This window comes from Dama dama, chromosome 5 (genome assembly GCF_033118175.1).
Source record: "Dama dama isolate Ldn47 chromosome 5, ASM3311817v1, whole genome shotgun sequence".
NCBI lineage: Eukaryota > Metazoa > Chordata > Mammalia > Artiodactyla > Cervidae > Dama > Dama dama.
The window spans coordinates 31,951,168-31,971,835 of NC_083685.1; the positions used below are offsets into that span (position 1 = coordinate 31,951,168).

General features: G+C 45.8%; 1 protein-coding gene across 8 annotated transcripts in view; it reads left to right on the forward strand.

Annotated features, from left to right (window-relative positions):
• Positions 1–20,668, forward strand: part of FNIP2 (folliculin interacting protein 2) — a 125,533-nt gene that overhangs the window by 36,798 nt on the left and 68,067 nt on the right. The window lies entirely within an intron of this gene.

Genomic DNA, 20,668 nt, shown 5'->3' on the forward strand with positions numbered 1-20,668 from the left:
TCTCAGAGTCTCAGAGAAATTCTCACTGGGCGCCGGGGAGGTAAATCATGGTGATCTGAAACTTGGGTTTGCAGACAGGCACAGGTGGTTGGTGGGTGTGCAGACAAGCCCTGTCCTTTACAGAAGAGGTGCAGGATGGGTGTCTTCTAGCAGCCGTTGGGTCCTGCTGCCCATGTGCTCCTGAGCCTCCCATTTCTCCTGGTGGAGGCACCAGGACGCAGTGGGCGCCGCTTGTCCCAGGGGAAGCTGAACAGTGCAATCTCAGGGCTCACTGGGCAAAGGAGCCACAGCCCCAAAGGACCAGCACACGGACAGACAGGGCCGGGATGCCCCACTTCTCAGTCTGGCTGGTGGGCAGAGGGCTGGGCGTTTCTGGCTGGAGGTGGGGTGGGGAGGGATAGTCCAGGCTTCCCCTTCTGGAAAATCCTTCCCATGGGAAGAAAGATGTTAGGATGAACCAGCGTTTGTAATGCAGCCCATCAAAGGAATATGTATTATACTTGCTGTTTAATTGCTACTTAACTGTTTCATTCATTTTGGAAGAATTCACTAATTTTGTTAGTGATAACTCTTAGTGGAAACATTAAGGAATTTTAGTGCATATCAGTGAAACAGAAAAATACTTTGGAAATTGCATTTCATTCCAAAATATTCAGCAAGGACAGAAAAAAGTAAGCTCCGGTTCTCATGATTAGTATAAAAGTAAGTTTCTAAATCCACTTGAGTGTTGTTACTTTTTTCCTTATAGAATTTTTCTCAGCATTAACATGGCTCATCAACTGTTTACCTCATAAATACAGTTCTTGGTTGTTGACTAATAATCAGGGTGTGATTTCTGTCGTGTAAAAATCATGGTATTTCTTCAATGGAAACAATAAAACGGTACAGAGTTCACTGCAGGATAAGTGTCCATAGTTGGAAACCCCGTGCTGTCCACTCAGTATAGAGATGTGACTATTGCGATAAGAATCTCACTGTTACACCATCTGTGGTGTTTCCTGTGTGGAAAGGATGGCTGAGTGGCAGCAGAGCCTGGTGGATCCACACTTGGTCATCTTGGGTGTGGATCCAAATCCGATCCTGATCCCAGCTCTGCTGCCCGGAGGCTGTGTTAACCCTGGCTGGCCCCCTGCTTTTTCTGCATCTCATTCTCAACTGTTCAGATACGTAGCTAGTTCGGATTGCTTTTGAAATTCTCTCCTCCTCCAAGATTCTACAGGGTCGCTTCGGGACATTCTGAATCCCTATTTTTGTTACTCAGACAATTCTCGATTGCCTGAGTAGGTAGGCGGAGCACCGGGGGTGGTGCCCACAGGAGAAGACCCTCAGGGCGTCACCAGTTCTTGCTAGACTTCCTCAGTTTTCCGTCTGAGCTTCTGCTTCTCCCTCGGTGAATTTGCAAATGACGCTTTAAACTGAACGAAACCTTTTCACGTGCATTGTCTCCTTTCCTTATTTTAACTTCCTTTAGATTTACTTCTTAGATGCCGAGATGGTTTTAGACCTCTGTACAGTGATGATGTGTGTCATTTAGTTGGAATTCATCTCTGGTCACACCAATTGTCTTGGTCCTATTTCCACTTTCTCTTCCCCTTTTACAGTCTTGAGAAGGTGGCCGTTGTTTGCAGGATGGTGCCTTTTTTCCTGAATTTCTCTAGGAGCGGGCTGGTCTCGGGTGGAGTGAATTATTGATAGGAGCTTGTGCCCCAAGGATCTGGCTCCAGCTGCTCACGAGGTACCTGTGTGGCCAGGTCAGGTGGCAGCCAGCCAGGTGTGACTCCCAGTGCCTGCTCTGCTCTTGGGTATCTTAGATCAACAGTTTCGAGTGGTTGTCCTGGCACACTGATAGGTAGTTTTCTTTCTTCCTTTTTGATTGCTCATGATTTTCCACGTAGTCAGAGGTGAAGAGATAGATTCCATAAGTGCAGTGGGAAGGCTCCAGGTACCCAACAGTGGCACCGTGTGAACCTGGCACAGTGCAGGGCAGAAAGAAGCCCTGGATCTTCCCACCGTGGTTCCTGTGGAATGAGAGATTTCAGGATGGAAGTCGTCCCACCTCGACCTTCGCTTCTACTCTGTTTAACCTCTAGAATGTTTTCAATATATTGGGTTTTCAATATATTTCACAAAATTCCAGAGTCAGCAGAAACCTGTAGAGTTTGAGGAGGCATCTTAAGTGGTTTGCCAATAAAACATTCCTTGCTGAAACTTAGCTCAAATCTAGGAACTGTGAACTGCGATGTGGGGCTTCAACTGCAATTGCTTCCAATCTGCTCTCTCAAGGATGCTAATAACTTGACTTTTTAAACTTTCCCAGCAAATTAAATCCATCCATAGGGCTGTTTATATGCAGAATCTGGGAGGACGTGCCTAGCTTATCTTGTAAATCTTATAAATTGCTGTTTCTCTGATGGCACGAGAAAATTTGATACAGCCTTGCCTTAAAATGTGTGCCCCCAAATGGGTAACCAACAAGGACCTACCGTATAGCAGAGGGAACTCTCCTCAATGTTATGTGGCAGCCTGGATGGAAGGGGAGTTCCGGGGAGAATGGATACGTGTTTATATATGGCTGAGTCCCTTGCTGGTCCACCTGAAGCTATCACAAAATTGTTAGTCGACTGTACAATTCAAAATTAAAAGTTAAAAAAAAAAACAAAACCATGCCCCACACGTGGAGAGGAACTGAAACAGTCCTTCAGAGTCAACGGTGCTTGAAGTTTCACATCTTGACATTTGGGTTCAGAAGAGATCCACTGTGGCTACTTTAGAACCTCCAGGAGGGAGGGAGAGAAGGAGTGAATATAGATCTCTGATATGCCTATGATTCAGATGAACCTATTAAAAAAGATAGAGCCTTCGCTTGTTTGTGGAAGATGCCTACGGAGAAAACAAGTACATAAACCAGGGTGCTTCTTCCCCAGCGCATGCTTCACAGAGATGAGCTGACCACAACCGTACGGCGGTCTATGTTTAGAGTAGTTAGAGTTCCTGAAGGCTTTAGTAAAAGGCTTCTAAAGGGGAGTATAAGGCAGGGTGGGTTGAGGCGGGGGGTGTTTGTATCACGCTCTTCACTGAGAAACACTGCAAAACTTCCTGCTTGGGAAATGAGCTGCTGGACAGGTTGAGTGCGGGCACAGGCACAACCCTGCCCCGATCAGCTGACGGCCCCGTGCTGGTGACCAGCCTCACGGGGAGGCTGCGGACCCGGGCTGCCTCTTCGCGATGCCCTGGGCATCACCACCGCAAGCTCCCTGCTTCGCTGCCCTTTCCGCTGACTTCATGTGCCACGAGGAGTTTTCTCTGACTCGTTAAGAGAGTTTATTTCCACCAGTTGATGGTTGGGATTTGGGGATGTAATCTGAGGACGAGTGAACGGTGGAAGGAATGCAGTGGTAACGTGGTGTTGGGCAGAGGCATGTTGCCCTAGGTTCAGAGAACATTCATCTTTTCTCTGATCCCCAGCTCTCTGGGGTGAGTCAGGACAGCCTCGGAACGGAACGGGGGCTGCAGCATCCACGCTGCCAGATGACTATCTTACACTTGATCTAGGTCTTATTTTGAGGACAAGCAGGGTAAAGCCCTGTTGTTTAGTCACTGTAGGGGAGTGTTTTGAGAGTGCTCCAGGCAGAAGGCAAATCACTTTGGCTTTGGGTCCCCCAGGCCAGGTGCTGGGTGGCAGATGAAGGGTTCCCTCCCACCCCATTGCCTCCAGCAAGCTCTGCTCAGCCAGATGGACTGGGGAGGATGAGGTGGCCACGACTCCTGGGTCTCTTGTGACTTCTTTGTGAGTCAGGCCACGGCTCAGCCTCATCCTTTCATTATTACAGTAGCAGAAGCTGAATAACCTGTGAACAAGGGGAAGCAAGCCCTGGCGGGTTTCCCTGAGAGCCATAACCCGTGACCCGCCGGATACTGTAACTAGACTCCCAGCCAACACTCACCAAGGGAACCCAGCCGGCGGGATTCCCGGCAGCTCTCCCCCACTTTTACAGGAACCCGAGTGTATGTGGGATGTTGTGTATCACGTATTCATCTATCAGTCAGACTTCTACATCTTGCAGGCTTTGCTCCTTCTCTTAATCTCTCATCTTCATTAGTTTAGAAAGGCTTTAAAAAAAAAAAAAAAAAAAACCAAAAAAAACCCCAAAAGAAAAACAGCCCGCTACTCTCAAGTCTTTGCAGAACAGATGTGAATTAGAATGCTGTCTTTTTTTTTCTATGTATAACATTTTCTTTCATTTTCATTTCTCACCCTCCCGAAAGGTAAGCAAAAGAAAAAAATTAAAAAACCAAAATCTTGGTAGAGCCTAAGCTACTTTCCCCACTTAGTGATTTTTTTTTTTTTAATCTTCTCTGACGTGAGAACGTAGACTGTGGCACCAAATTTAAGGCGAGCACCTGTGAGCTGGGATCTTCTCTGCCTTGATCTCACGAACTCAGGGCTCGTCTCCCCTGAAACCCACTGTGTCTTGGGGATTGTCGCCTCCTCTCTGTGTTTCTATTTTCTCTTCTAAAAGAAATTAAAATGGTGGATCAGGTGATTGATTCCCCAAAGACGTGTTTTTAAAAATCAGGTTCCTGAGCCTTACTTCAGAGCCACTGGACCAAAGTCCTGGAAGTGGAGCTCGGGAAGCTTTGTTTACTAAAAAGGAACACAGAGATTTTCTGGGGTGGCTCTAGTGATGAGTCAGGTCTGCAGCCACTGGATGGGGTGTCTGGGTCCCCTCCAGCTGCAGCATCCTGATTGTCTGTCAAGGACCAGTGGGACCCAGAAATGTCAGGCAGATGTGAGGACATCCCTTGGCAACCACGGGAGTCAGAATGATCTCAGCGGTCGTTTTTTTTTATCTGGAGAGCAAGCTGCGTGGGTATTTGAGGAAGCGTGTTCTCAGCAGTGGGAGGAGTGAGTACAGAGATCCCAAGGCAGGAACATGCGTGGTGTGCACCCTAAACAGTGATGCCCGAGGGATGCAGATGGCCTGCGGTCCTCCGTGGGGAGATGAATGGGCGGAGGTGTGCGGGTGGTCCAGGCTGCAGCTGAGCACATGGTGTGGGCGGGAGGCGGGGGCTGCCCGTCCCCCAGAGTCTTGCCCACTGGCCTTTGCTTGATAACAGATATTCCTGCTATTGGAGCCTCTCTTCTTTGTATCTAACCGTTGTTCTCTCCAGGCAGTGACTACTGCCTCAGTGTCAACTGCTTTTACGACAGCTGGTGTGGGACTGGGGGCTGCCGCCGAGCATGGACAGGCCCCAGGGGAGGTGGCCTGCACTTCTGCTGAGCAGGGACAGAGACCTTCAGTGACTGCATCCAACACTCAAATAACGTGTCCTTGGTTCTCATCGTCACAGGAGAGTAAATGGTCCTCAGAGAATAATCCTATAGCAAAGTTTAAAACTGGTCCTTATTACTCAAAGGTCCTACATTTTGAAGTTCCATTGAACACTGATTTTTTTTTTTTAGATAGACTGTGTTTCAGAGCAGTTTTAGGTTTACTGAAAAGCCTGAAGGACAGAGCCCCTGTCTCCTCCCTGCCCCACACTCACACCTCCCCTGCTGTCAGCATCTGACACCAGGGTTGTATGTGTGTTACAGCTGAGGAGCCTGCAATTGACATATCTTCCTCTCCCCAAACTGTGCTTTACATTTGAGGTTCGCTCTTGGTGGTGTTCGTCCTGTGGGTTTGGACAAAAGTATAAGGACGTGTACCCATCCATATGCTTCCCTGGTGGCTCAGTGGTAAAGAATCCGCCTGCCAACACAGGAGATGTGGGTTCAATCCCAGGGTCAGGAAGATCCCCTGGAGAAGGAAATGGCAACCCACTCCAGCATTCTTGCCTAGGACAGAGGAACCTGGTGGGCGATAGTCCGTGGGGTTGCAAAGAGTCAGACACGCTTAGTGACTAAACAATAACTGTAACAACCCATCAGTATAGTTTCATACAGAGCAGTCTCACTGCCCTGAAAGTCCTCTGTGCTCTGCCTATTCCTCTCACCCATCACCAACCCCCAACTCTGGCAGCCACTGAGCTGAAAAGCTCCGTCTCTATCGTCTCTTTTCTCAGAGAAGGCAGTGGCAACCCACTCCAGTACTCTTGCCTGGAAACTCCCATGGACGGAGCCTGGTAGGCTGCAGTCCATGGGGTCGCAGCGAGTCGGACACGACTGACCAACTTCACTTTCACTTTTCACTTTCATGCATTGGAGAAGGAAATGGCAACCCATTCCAGTATTCTTGCCTGGAGAATCCCAGGGACAGAGGAGCCTGGTAGGCTGCCGTCTATGGGGTCGCACAGAGTCGGACACGACTGAAGTGACGCAGCAGCAGCATAATCTGTTTTCTAGAGTGTCATTTGGTTGGAATCATAACAGTACATTGCTTTTTCAGATTGGCTTCTTTCACTTAGTAATTTGTATTTCCTACTTTCCTCCATGTCTTTCCATGGCTTGATAGCTCATTTCTTTTTAGTGCTGAGTAATGTTCTGCTGTCTGGATGGACACAGTTTATCCATCCACCTACTGAAGGATGTGTTGGTTGCTTCCACATTTTGACAGTGGGACGACTAAAGCTGCTGTAAAATCCACATGCCGGTTTTTCTGTGGCTATGTTTATTCCTTTGGGTAAATATCAAGGCGTGTACTTCCTGGGTTGTAAGGTAAGAGTTTGTTTTGTTGTAAGAAACCACCAGCTTCTGGACTGGCTATACCATTTTGCATTCCCACCGGCGATGAGTGACAGTTCCTGTTGCTCCACGTCCTCTTAGCATTTGCTGTTTTTCAGTGTTCTGGCTCTCGGCCACTCTAATAGGTGTGTGGTGCTGTCTCGTTGTTTCAATGTGTATTTCTCTAATGACATACGATGTGGAGCATATTTTTCATACACTTATGTCTTTTGTTCTGTCTATTCAGGTCTTTTGCCAGTTTTTAAATTGGGTTGTTTGTTTTCTCATTTTGAGTTTTATGAGTTGCGGGTATATTATGGATACTAGTGCTTTATCAGTATTGTCTTTTGCAAATATTTTCCCGCAGTCTGAGGCCTGTCTTCTTCTCTTGTTGTCCCTCACGGGACAGAGTTTTTAAACTTGATGAGGTCCAGCTTCTCACCTATTCCTTTCATGGCTTGTGCCTTTGTGCTGTCAACACGGTGCTCAAGATCATCTAGATTTTCTCCTGTGTTTTCTTCTAGGAGTTTTATAATTTGGCATTTTGAGTCTCTGATCTATTTTGAGTTAAAATTTTGCAAAGGGTTAAAGGGCTGTGTGGAGATTCTTTCTTTGACGTATGGATGTCCACTTGTTTGGTGCCATTTGTGGAAAGACTGCCTGTTCTCCGTCGTGTTGCCTTTGTTCCTTTGTGAAAGGTCGTCGGTTGAGTGTGTGCGACTCTGGGTCTGTTCTTTATCCGTCTGTTTGTCTGCTCTTTCACCAGGACCACACTGTCCTGTTTACTGTGCCTGTAGTAAGACTTCAAGTCAGGTAGTGTCATTCCTCTGACATTGGTCTTCCCCTTCAATGTCATGTTGGCTCTTCTGGGTCCTCTGCCTCTCCGTGTAAACTTCAGAATCAGCTTGTTGATATCTAGAAAACAACTCCTTTGATTTCTTTTTTTTAAGAGTTTTGTAGTTTTCCTCCTATAAATCTTATAGGTATTGTATTAGATTTATACCTAAGAATTTCTTTTGGGGGCTGATATAAATGAGACTGTGTTTTTTATTTTTAAATTCCACTTAATTGCCAGTGTATGAAATATTAAAATTTAACAGAGCGTGACTGCGTTCATGTCAGGCTAGCTGCTTTCTCCTTTTCTTTATAAATGCCTCCATTCTTTTATAATGTTACTAAACTTTTAATATTTTTCTTAAATATTTTTTCTGATTATCAAAATAATACAATTTATTACAAAGCATTTAGGAAATGCAAGCAAGTATAAAAATGAAAACCCAACTTACCAAGAGTGCTGTCATACAGATTTTTACTACTATTAATAATTTTATTTATTTTCTTGCAGTCCTTTTTGGTAGGTGGATATAAGCTGCATTGTATTAACTGAACCATATATGTGTATTGTATGTATGTATAATCTGTTTTTTGACTCAGTGTTATATCATGACACTTTCACCATGTCATTAAAATGTTTTTAAGACAGTTTTTAATGACTTTTTAAGTATCTTGAACGGATGACCTCAAACACTTTGGGTGTGTCCTATAATGGATATTTAATATTTTTAGTTTTTGATTGTTACAATGCAGAGAACAACCTATCTTTGTTCGAATTTCTGACGGTTTCCTTGTGAGAGAATTTTCCTTGGAGATGTTCCTTGTAGGAAATTTGAAGGAGACCCATTTTCCTTCCCCAACAGAATTTGAAAATTGAGAGATAGAAATTGGTTAGGTAAGTGGGAAACAGTGTCGTGTGTGGCAACAGGGGCCGTGGACTGTTGACCTCAGAGTCCGGGCCACCCACCCGCCTGGTCCTCCGGATCCTGGGACACCCCGGGCCTCGGTCCACAGGACAGTCCCTGCCTACCTGATGCCAGGAGCTGAGGACCAGGTCAGGAAGTGCTCTGCAGGCGGGTGGGTGCCACAGAGGGAAGGAAAATTGTCCATCAGAATTGATTCCTCTCCCCTGAGAGGAGCAGTGGACAGACAAAGCAGTCAGAAGTGACCTCTCTTTGAAATTGTCCTCTACTTGGACACTTGAGGCAGAGATAAGGAGACCCCCAATCCTAACATCTTGTGTAGGTTAAATCGCTTCTTAGAAGATATGAATAAGAGTTTTTTCCTTAACTTTTATTTTGTTGTTGCTGCTGTTTTCACCATTCATTCCTCTCCTGTTTATTTAAACGTCTATTTATTTGGCTACTCGGGTCCTAGTAGCGGCACAGGGAATCTTCAGTTGTGGCCTAAAAACTCTTAGTTGCGGCATGTGGGATCTAGTTCTTGACCAGGGTGGAAGCCAGGCCCCTGCATTAGGAGCACGGAGTCTTAGCCCACTGGACCGCCAGGGAAGTCCCTTCCTTAACGTTTTGAAAAGCCTTTTATCCATATATCTTCAGAGATTGTATATCCACTTGGTTCAAAAGAAAAATATCTATCTGAAACTTGTTGCTCCCCACCTCTTTTTTTTCTTTTCCATCTCATTCAAGTAATTCATTTTATTAGTTTCTTACAAATTCTTTTTTCCTCATTTAAAAAACCCTTTTCCACTTTCATTTTCTTATGGAACATTTCAATCATACAGAAAGTACAGACTATGCTATATTAACCATATGTGTAACCCGTGACCCAGTTTTCTTAAATCTTAACGTTTTGCCACTTTTGCTTCACATGTATAATTTTTTTTTAAAGAACCAGACCGTTAGGGAAGCAGGTGATGCTTCCTGTATCCTCCTTCCTGCGGCCCCGCCTCCCTCTCTTCCTTCCAGAGGTAACTGCCATTGGAACTTGATGGTTCTTATTCTTCTGCATATCTGTTGTTTACTGGCTGTGGTGCTCAGTCGCTCAGTCGTGTCCAGCACTTTGTGATCCCATGGACTGTAGCCGGCCAGACTCCTTTGTCCATGGAATTTTCCAGGCAGGAATACTGGAGTGGGTTGCCATTTCCTCCTCTTGGGAATCTTCCCAACCAGGGGATCCTACCAGTGTCTCTTGTGTCTCCTGCATTGACAGGCAGATTCTTTACCAGTAGCACCACCTATAAGCCTATTACTGGCTATGATGTATCCATAAATAATACTGGGTTACATGTATTTAACATTATAAAATGGATATTATACTGTACATATTATTTCAGAGCTTCTTTTTTTATACAGCTGGATGTTTGTTTTCTTTTTTACAGCTGGATGTTTTTGAGATTCATTTGTATCAATCCATGTAGTTCTACTTTGTTAATTCTGACTTCAGTATAGCATTCCATTCTCTGAGTAAGCTACAGTTTATGTATCTGTTAGCCTATTCATGAGCATTTCATTTTTTTTTTTTTTTTTACAAGTTTTACTATTATAATCAATGCTGTAATGAATGTATCACCATGTCCCTGTCTGCACGCTGGCATTAATTTCGTAGGGTGAGTGCCTGCAGAAGAGTGGAGTTTAGGTTTTAGGACTTAATGACTCATGTTTTATTCTATGTTCTCCAGAGTGGGTGTCCTGTCTCCTTGCTCACCAGCAGAGCCTGGCATCCCCACTGCGCCGCATTCTTGGAGGTGGGGAGGGGGAAACAGAATCTCATTTTCTTTTAACTCATTACTGACCAGGGGATTTTTGCAGAAACTAATGCCTATGCCCAAAGATTTTATTTTGGACAGCCAAAAATTAATTATGTTATTTCACTAACACTTTGCGAGTTATTAAATTCAACAGTTACACACTGTGAAGTCTTTACTGACACACCTGTAAAGTCTCTAGCATCATGAGTTTCATGTTCACCTTCAGTATCAGAATCAGTCACTAAGGTTTTTTGTCATTTTGTTAGTCTAATATTCACATCATCTGAATCAAAACTATATTCTGAAGAGCTGTCATCTCCTGAGACACTAGTTATATGTCACTCGGTCAGAGAAAGTACCTGCATAAAATTCACTGAAAAATTCTTCACTTTTAGTTTATGATGTGTCATTTTTGAAAATTTTACATAATAAAGCTTGTGTGTACAGTATACACAAGGTTGGAACAAAAACCTAACAGAACAAAATATGAATAAGAACAACAAACATTAGTTGCATTATGAACACTTGATCACTTTTAAGCTCTAACATCTTTCACACACCTTTCACAGTGCTTATAATTGTATCACTCTCTAAAAACATGTTGATATGTCTCCACTCAATAATTTTCAGGAAAAAAAAGGCATATTAATATGTCTCCAGTCATATTATTGAAGTATAATTCCCACCCATCTGAAGTCTTTCTGTACCTCAGTGAATTTGCTATGTCCACAGAGTTGTAAAGTCCTCACCACATCAGCTTCAGAACATTTTCATTAACTTTAAAAGAGACCACCCACCAAAGTTAGCTATCATCCTCTAGTCTCCCTACAAATGGTTCTAATCAATGATGAATTTACTGTCTCTATAGATTTGCCTATTTCTGGACATTTTCTTTAAACAGCATCATACAACATATGATGCTCCGTGGTTATCTTCTTTCATTTACCTATTTTCAAGATTCACCTGCGTTCTGGCATGTAATGGCACTTCATCCCTTTTTGGTGCTGGATCATAGTTTATTGATCATGGGCTTCCCTGGTGACTCAGGTGGTAAAGAGTCTGCTTGCAGTGCTGGAGACCCGGGTTTGATCCCTGAATCGAGAAGATCCCCTGGAGGAGGTCATGGCAACCCACTCCATTATTCTTGCGTGGAGAGTTCCATGGATAGAGGAGCCTAGCGGGCTACAGTCCATGGGGTCACACAGAGTTGAACTCTACTGAGCAGCTAACACTTTGACTTTGAAGCTGAAGTTTGTTCAGTGATGGAATGGTTTTGGCTCTCATGACTAGAGCTGTTATAAAGATTGCTGGACTAGTTTTTATATGGACTTTTTTTTTTAATGAAGAAAGGGTACTTTAGATGCCAGGAACAGTAGGCAAAGGTTCTGGGTGTCCACTTGGAGCAGGCAAGTGGGTGAGAAGTGGCAGAGGCCCTTATCTCCAGCCCCTTTGGTCACATGGCTCAGGGTTCCCCACCACTGTCGTGGGGTCATAGAGAACGTGTGGCAACAGGCATGAACCATGAACCCTTCCTCACTCAGGGCCGTCCTGCAGCATTCTTGCACGTTCTGGCCTCAGGTACCAACTACTGGTCTCTCTAGGACAGCACTCCAGTGCTGTCTTTTGCAAGGCTTGTCTTCCCCACCCAGCCATTTCGAGGCCAGCTCATCAACTATCTCCAAGCTTAGGAGGTGTGGGGGCAGCTCCTGGTCTCAATTGTCTGCTTCACCCCATACCTGTCCACAGCCCGGAGTGGACCCTAAGGTCAGGAACTCCCTTTCAGAACCAGTGGAGCAAAATCCCACTTCTGATGAACCAACCTCACTCCTTCCCTGGGAGAACTGAATATTCTTGTGAGAATATTCTTGCCTTCAGAGCTCAGAACCATCGCTCCTCTTCATACATTTTAAAAATTCAATTTGCGTAAACTATATCCTTTTACATTTCTTTTGTGTGGAAGTAAGCCAATATGTATCCTTCCTTCCCCCACAGAGGGCGGCCTGCCTGTCTCAGGATCCAGGCCTGCCCTGTGGATTCGGCTGTGGGCACACACCCACCGTCTGTGGCAGCTGCTGGTGTTCCGTGGGGTGGATGGAGAGCAAGGGGTTTAATTTGCCCCATCCATGTCCTCTCCACTCGTTTCCAGTCTTCTGCTTTTATCAGACACACTGCAATCACACATTAGTGTCTGTTTAGTCCAAAAGTGGAGTCGGGGGTCCAAGGTTATAAACACTGGGGACCCTGAGAGCTGTGATTAGTTACCCTCCATCTGTGGTTGCACCGATTTGCACCTCCGCCTGCACCTCTTGTGTATGGTGTCTTACCTTTGGGTTTGTTTGTTTTTTTTTAATTTGCTTTTTTCTTTCCAAGAGTGAGAATTAGCATCTTTTCCTATGTTTAAAGACCATATTGTTTTTGTTTTTCTGTAAACTGTCTGTACTGGTTGCCCACCTTTCCATTGGTTTGCAAATCGTCATTGATCTCTGACTAGTCTTTATATGTTAGGGAGATGAATCCTTTGTGATATTGAGCTGCTGATTTTGTGTGTGTGTGTGAACTTTTTTAAAAAAAAATGCTTGATCACATTTTTCTACATAATCGAGATCGTACTCTACACATAACCCTGTGTTCTGTTTTTCAGTCCTAACACTGTATCATCAGCATTTTTTATTTTTCAAACATAGTGCATTTTTACTCTCAGTCGGAAATACAGAGGGAGGTTTTAGGGTGCAGAGCACATGACCCCGAGTTGTTTGCTCGTGATGTGGAGCTGATGACCCAGCAGCATTGGAGGAGCACAGTTTGGGGTCAGGAGACACTGGTTTGGGTCCCATCTCTGCCACTTACTGGTTCCAACCTTATTCCAGTCTCCTAACTCCGGTGTAAAACAGAACACGGGACGCCTGTGAAGGACACCTGTGAAGGCCAGCTCAGGAACCTTCTGGAAGGAGGTTAGGCAGGTATTTCTCACGTGCCGTGCAGCTCTCATCACCAGCCTCCCTGTGTGCACCCAGACCTCAGGCCTTCTGGAACCAGCATCTCTAGGCTGTAAGATTATGCAGTATGAAAGGACAGTTCGTTAATACGGTGGAAATCAATTCAATACAGTCCTGAACAGTGATAGCAAACTGAAATCTGTAAATGGGTTTGATAAATGAGAGGGGGTGTTCCTTTCTTGGAAACTCTGTCCTGTCTTCAGGGGAGGCAGGGGTGGAAAGGGGCAGGAAAGTGTGGTCTGTGGATGCTGAGAAGGGAGCTCAGTAAATGCCATTGTCTAAGGCCAGACAGTGAGCTTCCCTAGTGGCTCAGCGGTAAAGAATCTGCCTGCAATGCAGGAGACACAGGTTTGATCCCTGGGTCTGGAAGATCCCTTGGAGGAGGGCATGGCTACCCACTCCAATATTCCTGGCTGGAAAATTCCATGGACAGGGGTGCCTGCTGGGCTGCAGACCATGGGGTCACAAAAGGGAGAACGACTGAGCAACTGAACACACACAAGGCCGGACAACATATTTGAAACGGAATTGGACTGCTTATAATTCAGTAAGGTGGTCTCCCCGTGGAAGTCCACCCACTGCCTCGGGCTTCAGCTACCAGAAGCTTTATAGAGCACACTGTCATTGAGATTATTTGTCTTAAGACAATACTAGACTCTCTGATGGGTTTGTTTTTTTTTTTTTTTGGCCACACGATGTAGCATGTGGGATCTTAGTCCCCCAACCAGGGATTGAACCCTTGTCCTCTGCATTGGAAGCAAGGAGTCTTTAACCACTAGACCACCAGGGAAATCCCTCTTTGATAGGTTTTAAAAGAAAGAGTGTTTCTGTTGTATTCCTGTTTCATTATTTTTAATTTTTCAAGAGAGAGTGCGTCATGGTGAAATATTGAACAAGCACAAAGTCTTAGCACCTACCTGCACACACTCATAGCCTGCCTGGGTCTGTGATAAGCAGAGATAACCCTCAAAACAGCGCTCGTGAGGTGGGTACTACTGCCACCCCCATTCAGCATGTGGGGATGCTGAGAGCACGGAGCGAGAGTGGGCCGCACGGGCAGGAGGCGGGCAAGGGTGAGCGCCCAGGCTGCCGGCCCAGGGTCTGCAGACCCATTGCTCTGTGGCCCCGACACTGCTGCATAGGGTGGTGTTCGCATGGGGGGCTCTCACCGTGTCCTGTGGGGAGGGGCCCGCTTGCTTCTTTGTTGCAACCACCAGCGTCCTCCTCCAGACACCACCAATCTCACAGTTACAGATCTTCTAGACAGGTGTTACGGGTATAGAGTGAAATTCAGAGTTTTATCCCTTTTAGAAATGCACGTGGCAGCATTCTATACACAGTACTCTATGTTTCTTTTTTCCAGTTAAAGGGATGTCCTAACGCATACCATGTCACTGGCTGAGGAGCATCCCCGTTCGGGGTCGTGTCCGGGTAGCCCCCATTGTAGGGATGTACCATCCCACGCGGACGCTTTATTCTTGTCCTTTGCTGCTCTGAATGGTGTTGCTGTGCATCGCTTTTTATACATGACCATTTTGGACCAATGCGAGTTGATCTGTAGGATTAATTCCTACTAGTGGAATATCTAGGTCAAAGAGTATGTGAGTCTGTGTGTTAGCACCGCTCCCCCCATGTCTCTCGCTCTCTTTCCCACTCCCTCTTTTCCCTTATTTTGGCCTCTGCCCCGCAGCCCAGCTCTCAGCCCTACTTGCCGACTGCTCCCCCACCTACTCACCTATACCCATCTCTTAATAGGTGTAATATCTTATACCCCAAAATACGGACAGCTTCTGTTTATTTTGACTTTCCCATTTTGTAAACAAAAGATCTTATGGAGAGTCATACTTTCAACCTCTGAAAATCTAGAAAAATTGATCTCGAGAAGCCTCTAGTGAAAAAGAATTATTTCCTTATCTGTGTGCAAGCTAAATGGATGTAGAATAACTCATGTGTGAGGCTGTGTCTTGACTGACTGAAATTCATTCACCTACCTGTTATGAGTAGAGAGTTTCCCTGGGTGGTGGGGAGGATGGGAAACCTTACGTTCAGAAAAAGACTTGCAGTCATGTTGATGCAAGGTAGCTCTGAGCAGAGCTGAAAGTTACATCTCAGCCCTCCTGGAACACAGAGATGCGTGCTGATGATTTGGGTTATGCTGTCAAGAGCATGAAAGAATTAGCTCAGGAAATACTGAATTAATGCATGCTTGGGGATGGATCGCAAAGCTTCTCCCCCCCCCCCCAAAAAAAAAAATTACAGATAATTTGTAGCTTCTAGATACAAGAAAAGAATTAGTGCTCTTTTAAGAATTAAAAGAACCCTTTTGGAAAATATGAGTCATAGTTAGAGATTCTGTAAGTTTTAAACAGGAGAAAAAGAAGACCCTGTTAATAACAACAGAATCTGGGAAGCCAGCCGGGCGGCATGCTGGCTGGAACAGGGCCCCTCGGTGACTCCTGCCCACTCGGCGTCTCTTGTAGCCTTGAGAGAACTTGCACTTTTCACCTTCATATTTTGCCAACATTTTTGGACCATTCTGTTGGTTAGAGATGTGTTTGTGCTGAGAAGCCTGCTTCTCCATCACAGTGCAGAGCCCATCAAGGAAGGCCAGGATGCCATGCAGACATGAAGGTCAGTCCACGAAGGTGGCTTTTCTGTTTTCTCTTGTCCTCTCTGGCTGAGGACACCTGTTACACCTTGTACACTGCACACCAGGTAGATGGTTTGCGTCAGAGTTGGAGGGCTTAGAGGTCATTCTGGCTGCAGCTCATCACTAGAGGGGCTGCCAGGCTGAAGCTGAGGAGGCTGCCTGGGGTCAGATGCTCCATCCCGCCTGGGGGCCATGCAAGCTGGCCCAGGCTGGGGGCTGTGGGTGGCGGTGCCGCGGGCACCACACAGACTCCACCTGCTTCAGAGTTCTATCCAACGTGACCCTGAGCTCAGGAAGGAGGGATGGGCTTGTCTTTCCTCTTCTGTGTCTCATAGTTCCCTGTTTGTAGGTCCCAAGTAGGCTGCATGATGACTCATGACATTCTGTCATTGCTGTGGGAACCTAGTTGGTGAAGACTGTGGTTTGAGCTTGTGACCAGCGTAGTCATTCATAGTGCTGTCTTGGCGGGAACCATGCTCCCAGCCCCCAACAGCCTCCCCAGCTGCCAGCTTGCCGGAACCACTCATATCCAGGGTGTTGTGGGGGGACTAGTGACCCGCCTTCAGGCATAGCAAGCATCACACTGGACAACAACCTTTTATCCTACAGTCCCTGAATCCTGAGATCTCTGAAGAAAACCTTTGGATCCCACCTGAACTATGTATAAGACTATTTATAATCTCTCGATAATCCAATTGGCATAAATAGTCATCACTTGGACTGGTGAAATATTGATTTGTTTCATGTTGGGGTTTGATTACAGCTCAGACCCTGGAGAAGTTGTTATATAATATGTGGTATAAACATCTTTTGAAAATTGAAAAAAAAAGTCTGAATTCTGAAACATCTGGCCCCAAGGATCTCAGCTAAAGGACTGGATATCTGAACGCACTTTTGAATCTTGGTTACAGTTGTGCAAGTACTTTCGTCCATATTCTCTGTCTTCCCAACAGCTTTGTGAGGCGGGTGAGGGCTGCGTTTTGGAAGGGCTTAGCTCTGGAGTCAGTGCTTTCCCAAAGTCACCTCCAGTGAAAGTGGCCAAACTAGGTGGGAGCTCAGTCTTTCCTAAAGGGTAACCCATGTCCCAGGCATCATGTCATGTGTGACTTGGACCCACTTCTCACCCCTACTAGGCGGACTCAACCTCCCCTTCCTTCTAGGGATTTGTCTGTATTCCTGTGACAGCAGTATTTACTGATTGGTTTGCACGTTGACCCTCCCCTGTCAGATTGTGTTTTGAGGTGGGCACCAATCTTGTTGATTTCTCTTCCTGATGTCTCTCATGGCACCTGGTCAAGCCAGCACCCAGTGCTTGGAGCTGCTGGGCAGATGGACAGAATTTGCCAGCCTTTGTTATCATCGTGGTCGGCTTTGTTGGCTCTGTGTAGTTTCATTTTCCCTTTTTTTGAACCATTTAAAGTTCCCTATCATACCTGACTCTTTTTTAAAAAAAAATTTTCATTTATTTTTGGCTGTGCTGGGTCTTTGTTGCTGTTTGAGCTTTCACTAGTTGCAACAAGGGGGGCTGTTCTTCATTGCGTTTAATGGGCTACTCAATGCAATGGCTTGTCTTGTTGGAGAGCACAGGCTCTAGGCACGCGTGCTCAGTAGTTGTGACTCCTGGGCTCTAGATCACAGGCTTAATAGTCGTGGTGCATGGGCTTGATTGCTCCAAGGCATGGGGGATCTTTCCAGACCAGGGATCGAATCCCTGTCTTCTGCATTGGCAGGCGGATTCTTATCCATTGCGCCCCCAGGGAAGTCCCCACATACCTGAGTCTTAAAACATCCACATTCTGAGATCACAAGACGGCTCTGTCAACTCTGCCTGTGAACTTTTCTTTGATGATCTTTCTTTCTTCGCGTGAGAGTCAGAGGCAGAGTGTTTCCGAAGTGTCCTTTTCTCATAGACTGTGGGACATGCTGAGCCCACCTCCAAGCCTGGTCCCTGTAAACATGCAGGGGAGGAATCAGACGCCCAAGCTGGGGGTCCCAGGGGACAAATTGCTGCAGCAGACCGGACACCTCCCACCCTGGTCCCTGCTGGCTTGACTCCTGGAAACCCTGGTGTGCCGGTTGGGGCCCCTCTCCAGTTACCGAAAAGTGGTTTTCTCAGGTAGTTTTAGATCTCTCCTAAGACAGGTCTCATGGTATTCTTCACTTTCTCAGAAGGTCGAAATGGCATTCAGCCCAGGTTTTGAAGCCAGCTCCTTCCTTGACATGGCAGTCAGGGTCCTCCTCGGGTTGTCCTAAACGTCCCGGGTCTGTACGGTCCTCTTGCAAGAGAAATATTCCAGCCGCCCAACACTTGAATGCTGTACCTCTCGACTGTGTGTGTGCCCTGCTCTCGGCCTGAGAAGACCGCTGCTCACGACCATGTCCCATCCTGGCCATCTGCACCCGTCATTCCTTCCCTGGTGCAGACGTGGGCTCTTCCGGGTTGTCTCCTGGTTCCTCTCCTGCTGTCTGAGCCATGCCTGGTCCTCTTCTTTTCTGTGGTTACCCACGTGGTTGCTTCTTCAAGTTCCTTGAGAACAGGGACGTTGCTTATTCATCATATCCCCCTGAGGGCCAGCATCCCTGGACTTCCTGGGCTTGTGACCACAGCTCGGACCTCTGTCCTATCATCACAGAGCCACCTTCTCTGTGTCTGTGTCCAGATTCGCCTCCTCCCAGGAGGACACATGTCATTGGATGAGGGTGCAGCCTGGTCCAGGGTGGCCTCAGTTCAATGACATCTACAGAGACACTGTTTCCAAACAAGGTCATATCCACGGGTACCAGGAATTAGGATCTGGCCATCTCTTTGGGGGGGAAACACAATTCTGTTTTCTCTACTCAAAACCACTTGAACTACTACTGCTTGTCACCTTTCAGGTGAGTCACTGAGACTCTGGTCACTTGCCTCCCGCTCTTGATCAGCAGTTCCAAAGATAAGACCTGGTCCAACCAGGCAGATCTTCTCATCCTGGAATACTCAAACTGAAAAGCGTTCATAGAAGTCCTTTTGTTTAAATTTTACAGTTGGAAAAGGTAGACGAACCATCTTATTTTCTTGTGCTTCAGGTCTTATAGCTGTGACCATAAAGCAGACAAGTACTACTGTGTTCCCTGATGCCAGGGGCACTGTTCCTCCCTTGTTTTCAGCAAAAGTCAAGAAACAAGGTGTTTCTGATCTTGCCTTTAAAGTACCAGACAGATGTTTTAAGGCAAGGGCCCAAGGCTTGTTTTCACCTCCTGAGTCCTGCAGAGAGTCGCCCTCAGCAAAGTGCCAGGGGCTGCAGCTGGTGCTCCTGGAGGCTGCATGATGACTGGAGGCTGGAGTGAGTGTGGGCATGCAGGGAATATGTGTGGGTTGTGTTCACAGCTAACTCCAGGGTGGCAGGGAGGAGCCCTCGGGGTGCTGGAGGTTTCCACACATCCTCATGACAGGGGATGCAGAGCCATAGTGTGACCCCAGGCCTCCTTCTGAAATACCATTTCACCTCCTGCATTTCCTGTCCCAGATGACTCTAAACTATCATTCCCTCTACAGCAAGTCACCGACACATGAACGAGTTCTGTTCTAAGAGCAGGTTCGTAAGTCCAATTTGTTCGTAAATCCAACAAAGTAAGCCAACTAACACAATCGACTGTGTAGTGGACTGTAATAATATAATATATATTCTGTGTATATACCGTAGAGGTTTATAATACTTTTTCACACAAACACATGAAAAACATAGAAAATAAAACATTTTTAATGTTACAGTACAGTACCATGAAAAGTACAGTAGTACCGGCTACCTCACTCCTGTTTTACACCTGCCTGCGGACGTCCTGGGCTTGAAATAAATATACTGTAACTTGATACAGTACATACAGTAAGGCACACAGAAGCACAACCACTTGCAGAGAATGCGTGCCAGGTGACACTGTACGCCAGACACGTGAGCTCACTTACGTGATTGGACATGTGAAAGCACAGTCACGTCTTTTGAAAGTTCACATCTTGAAGGTCCATATATAGGGGACTTACTGTACTAAGTTCAGAGATGGGGAATGTCAGAATTAAAATTAGCTGTTAAACCAGTGACAGTATTCGTGTGAAAGTAAAATAGAGTTTTCCTCGTATTTTAGACAAAACTTTTTTAAGGTATTTGGGTCAATAAGTTGGATAATCTGACAAACATCTTTTCTTCCCATATCTTTTCATCTTTTTAAATTAAAAAGTAGCATGAAACCATTTATGGGGCATTATAGTGAAAATGAAAGTCACTCAGTCTTGTCCGACTCTTTACCACTCCGCGGACTATACAGTCCATGGAATTCTCTGGGCCAGAATACCAGAGTGGGTAGCCTTTCCCTTGTCCAGGGGATCTTCCCAACCCAAGGATCAAGCCAGGTCTCCTGCATTGCAGGTGGATTCTTTACCAGCTGAGCCACATGGCTCTTTATGAAATTTTAGTTCTTCCAGAGGGGCTGTCCTCAGTTTGATTGATATTTGAGTCAGTGTTACCCCTCAAAAATAAGGGCTGAACAAGTTGCTCTGTAATGATAATTTGCAAGTTATAAATGATAATTTACAAGTTCCTCTGTAAATGATGATGCTGTCTTGGCAAAATATTATTCTTGGGGCAAAATGGATTGAACAAGAAAATACAGGACAATTAGATCTTTGTCGATTTTTGCTTTTAATGACTCCAGCCTGTGTGCTGTGTTTTTAGTAATTGCAGAGGATGTTTTTAATAATGATCTTGTGTAAAATGTTGTGGTTTGAGTTACAGGCACTGGGAGTTGTTGGGCTGGGGTGACAGAGAACTGGCTCCAGGAGC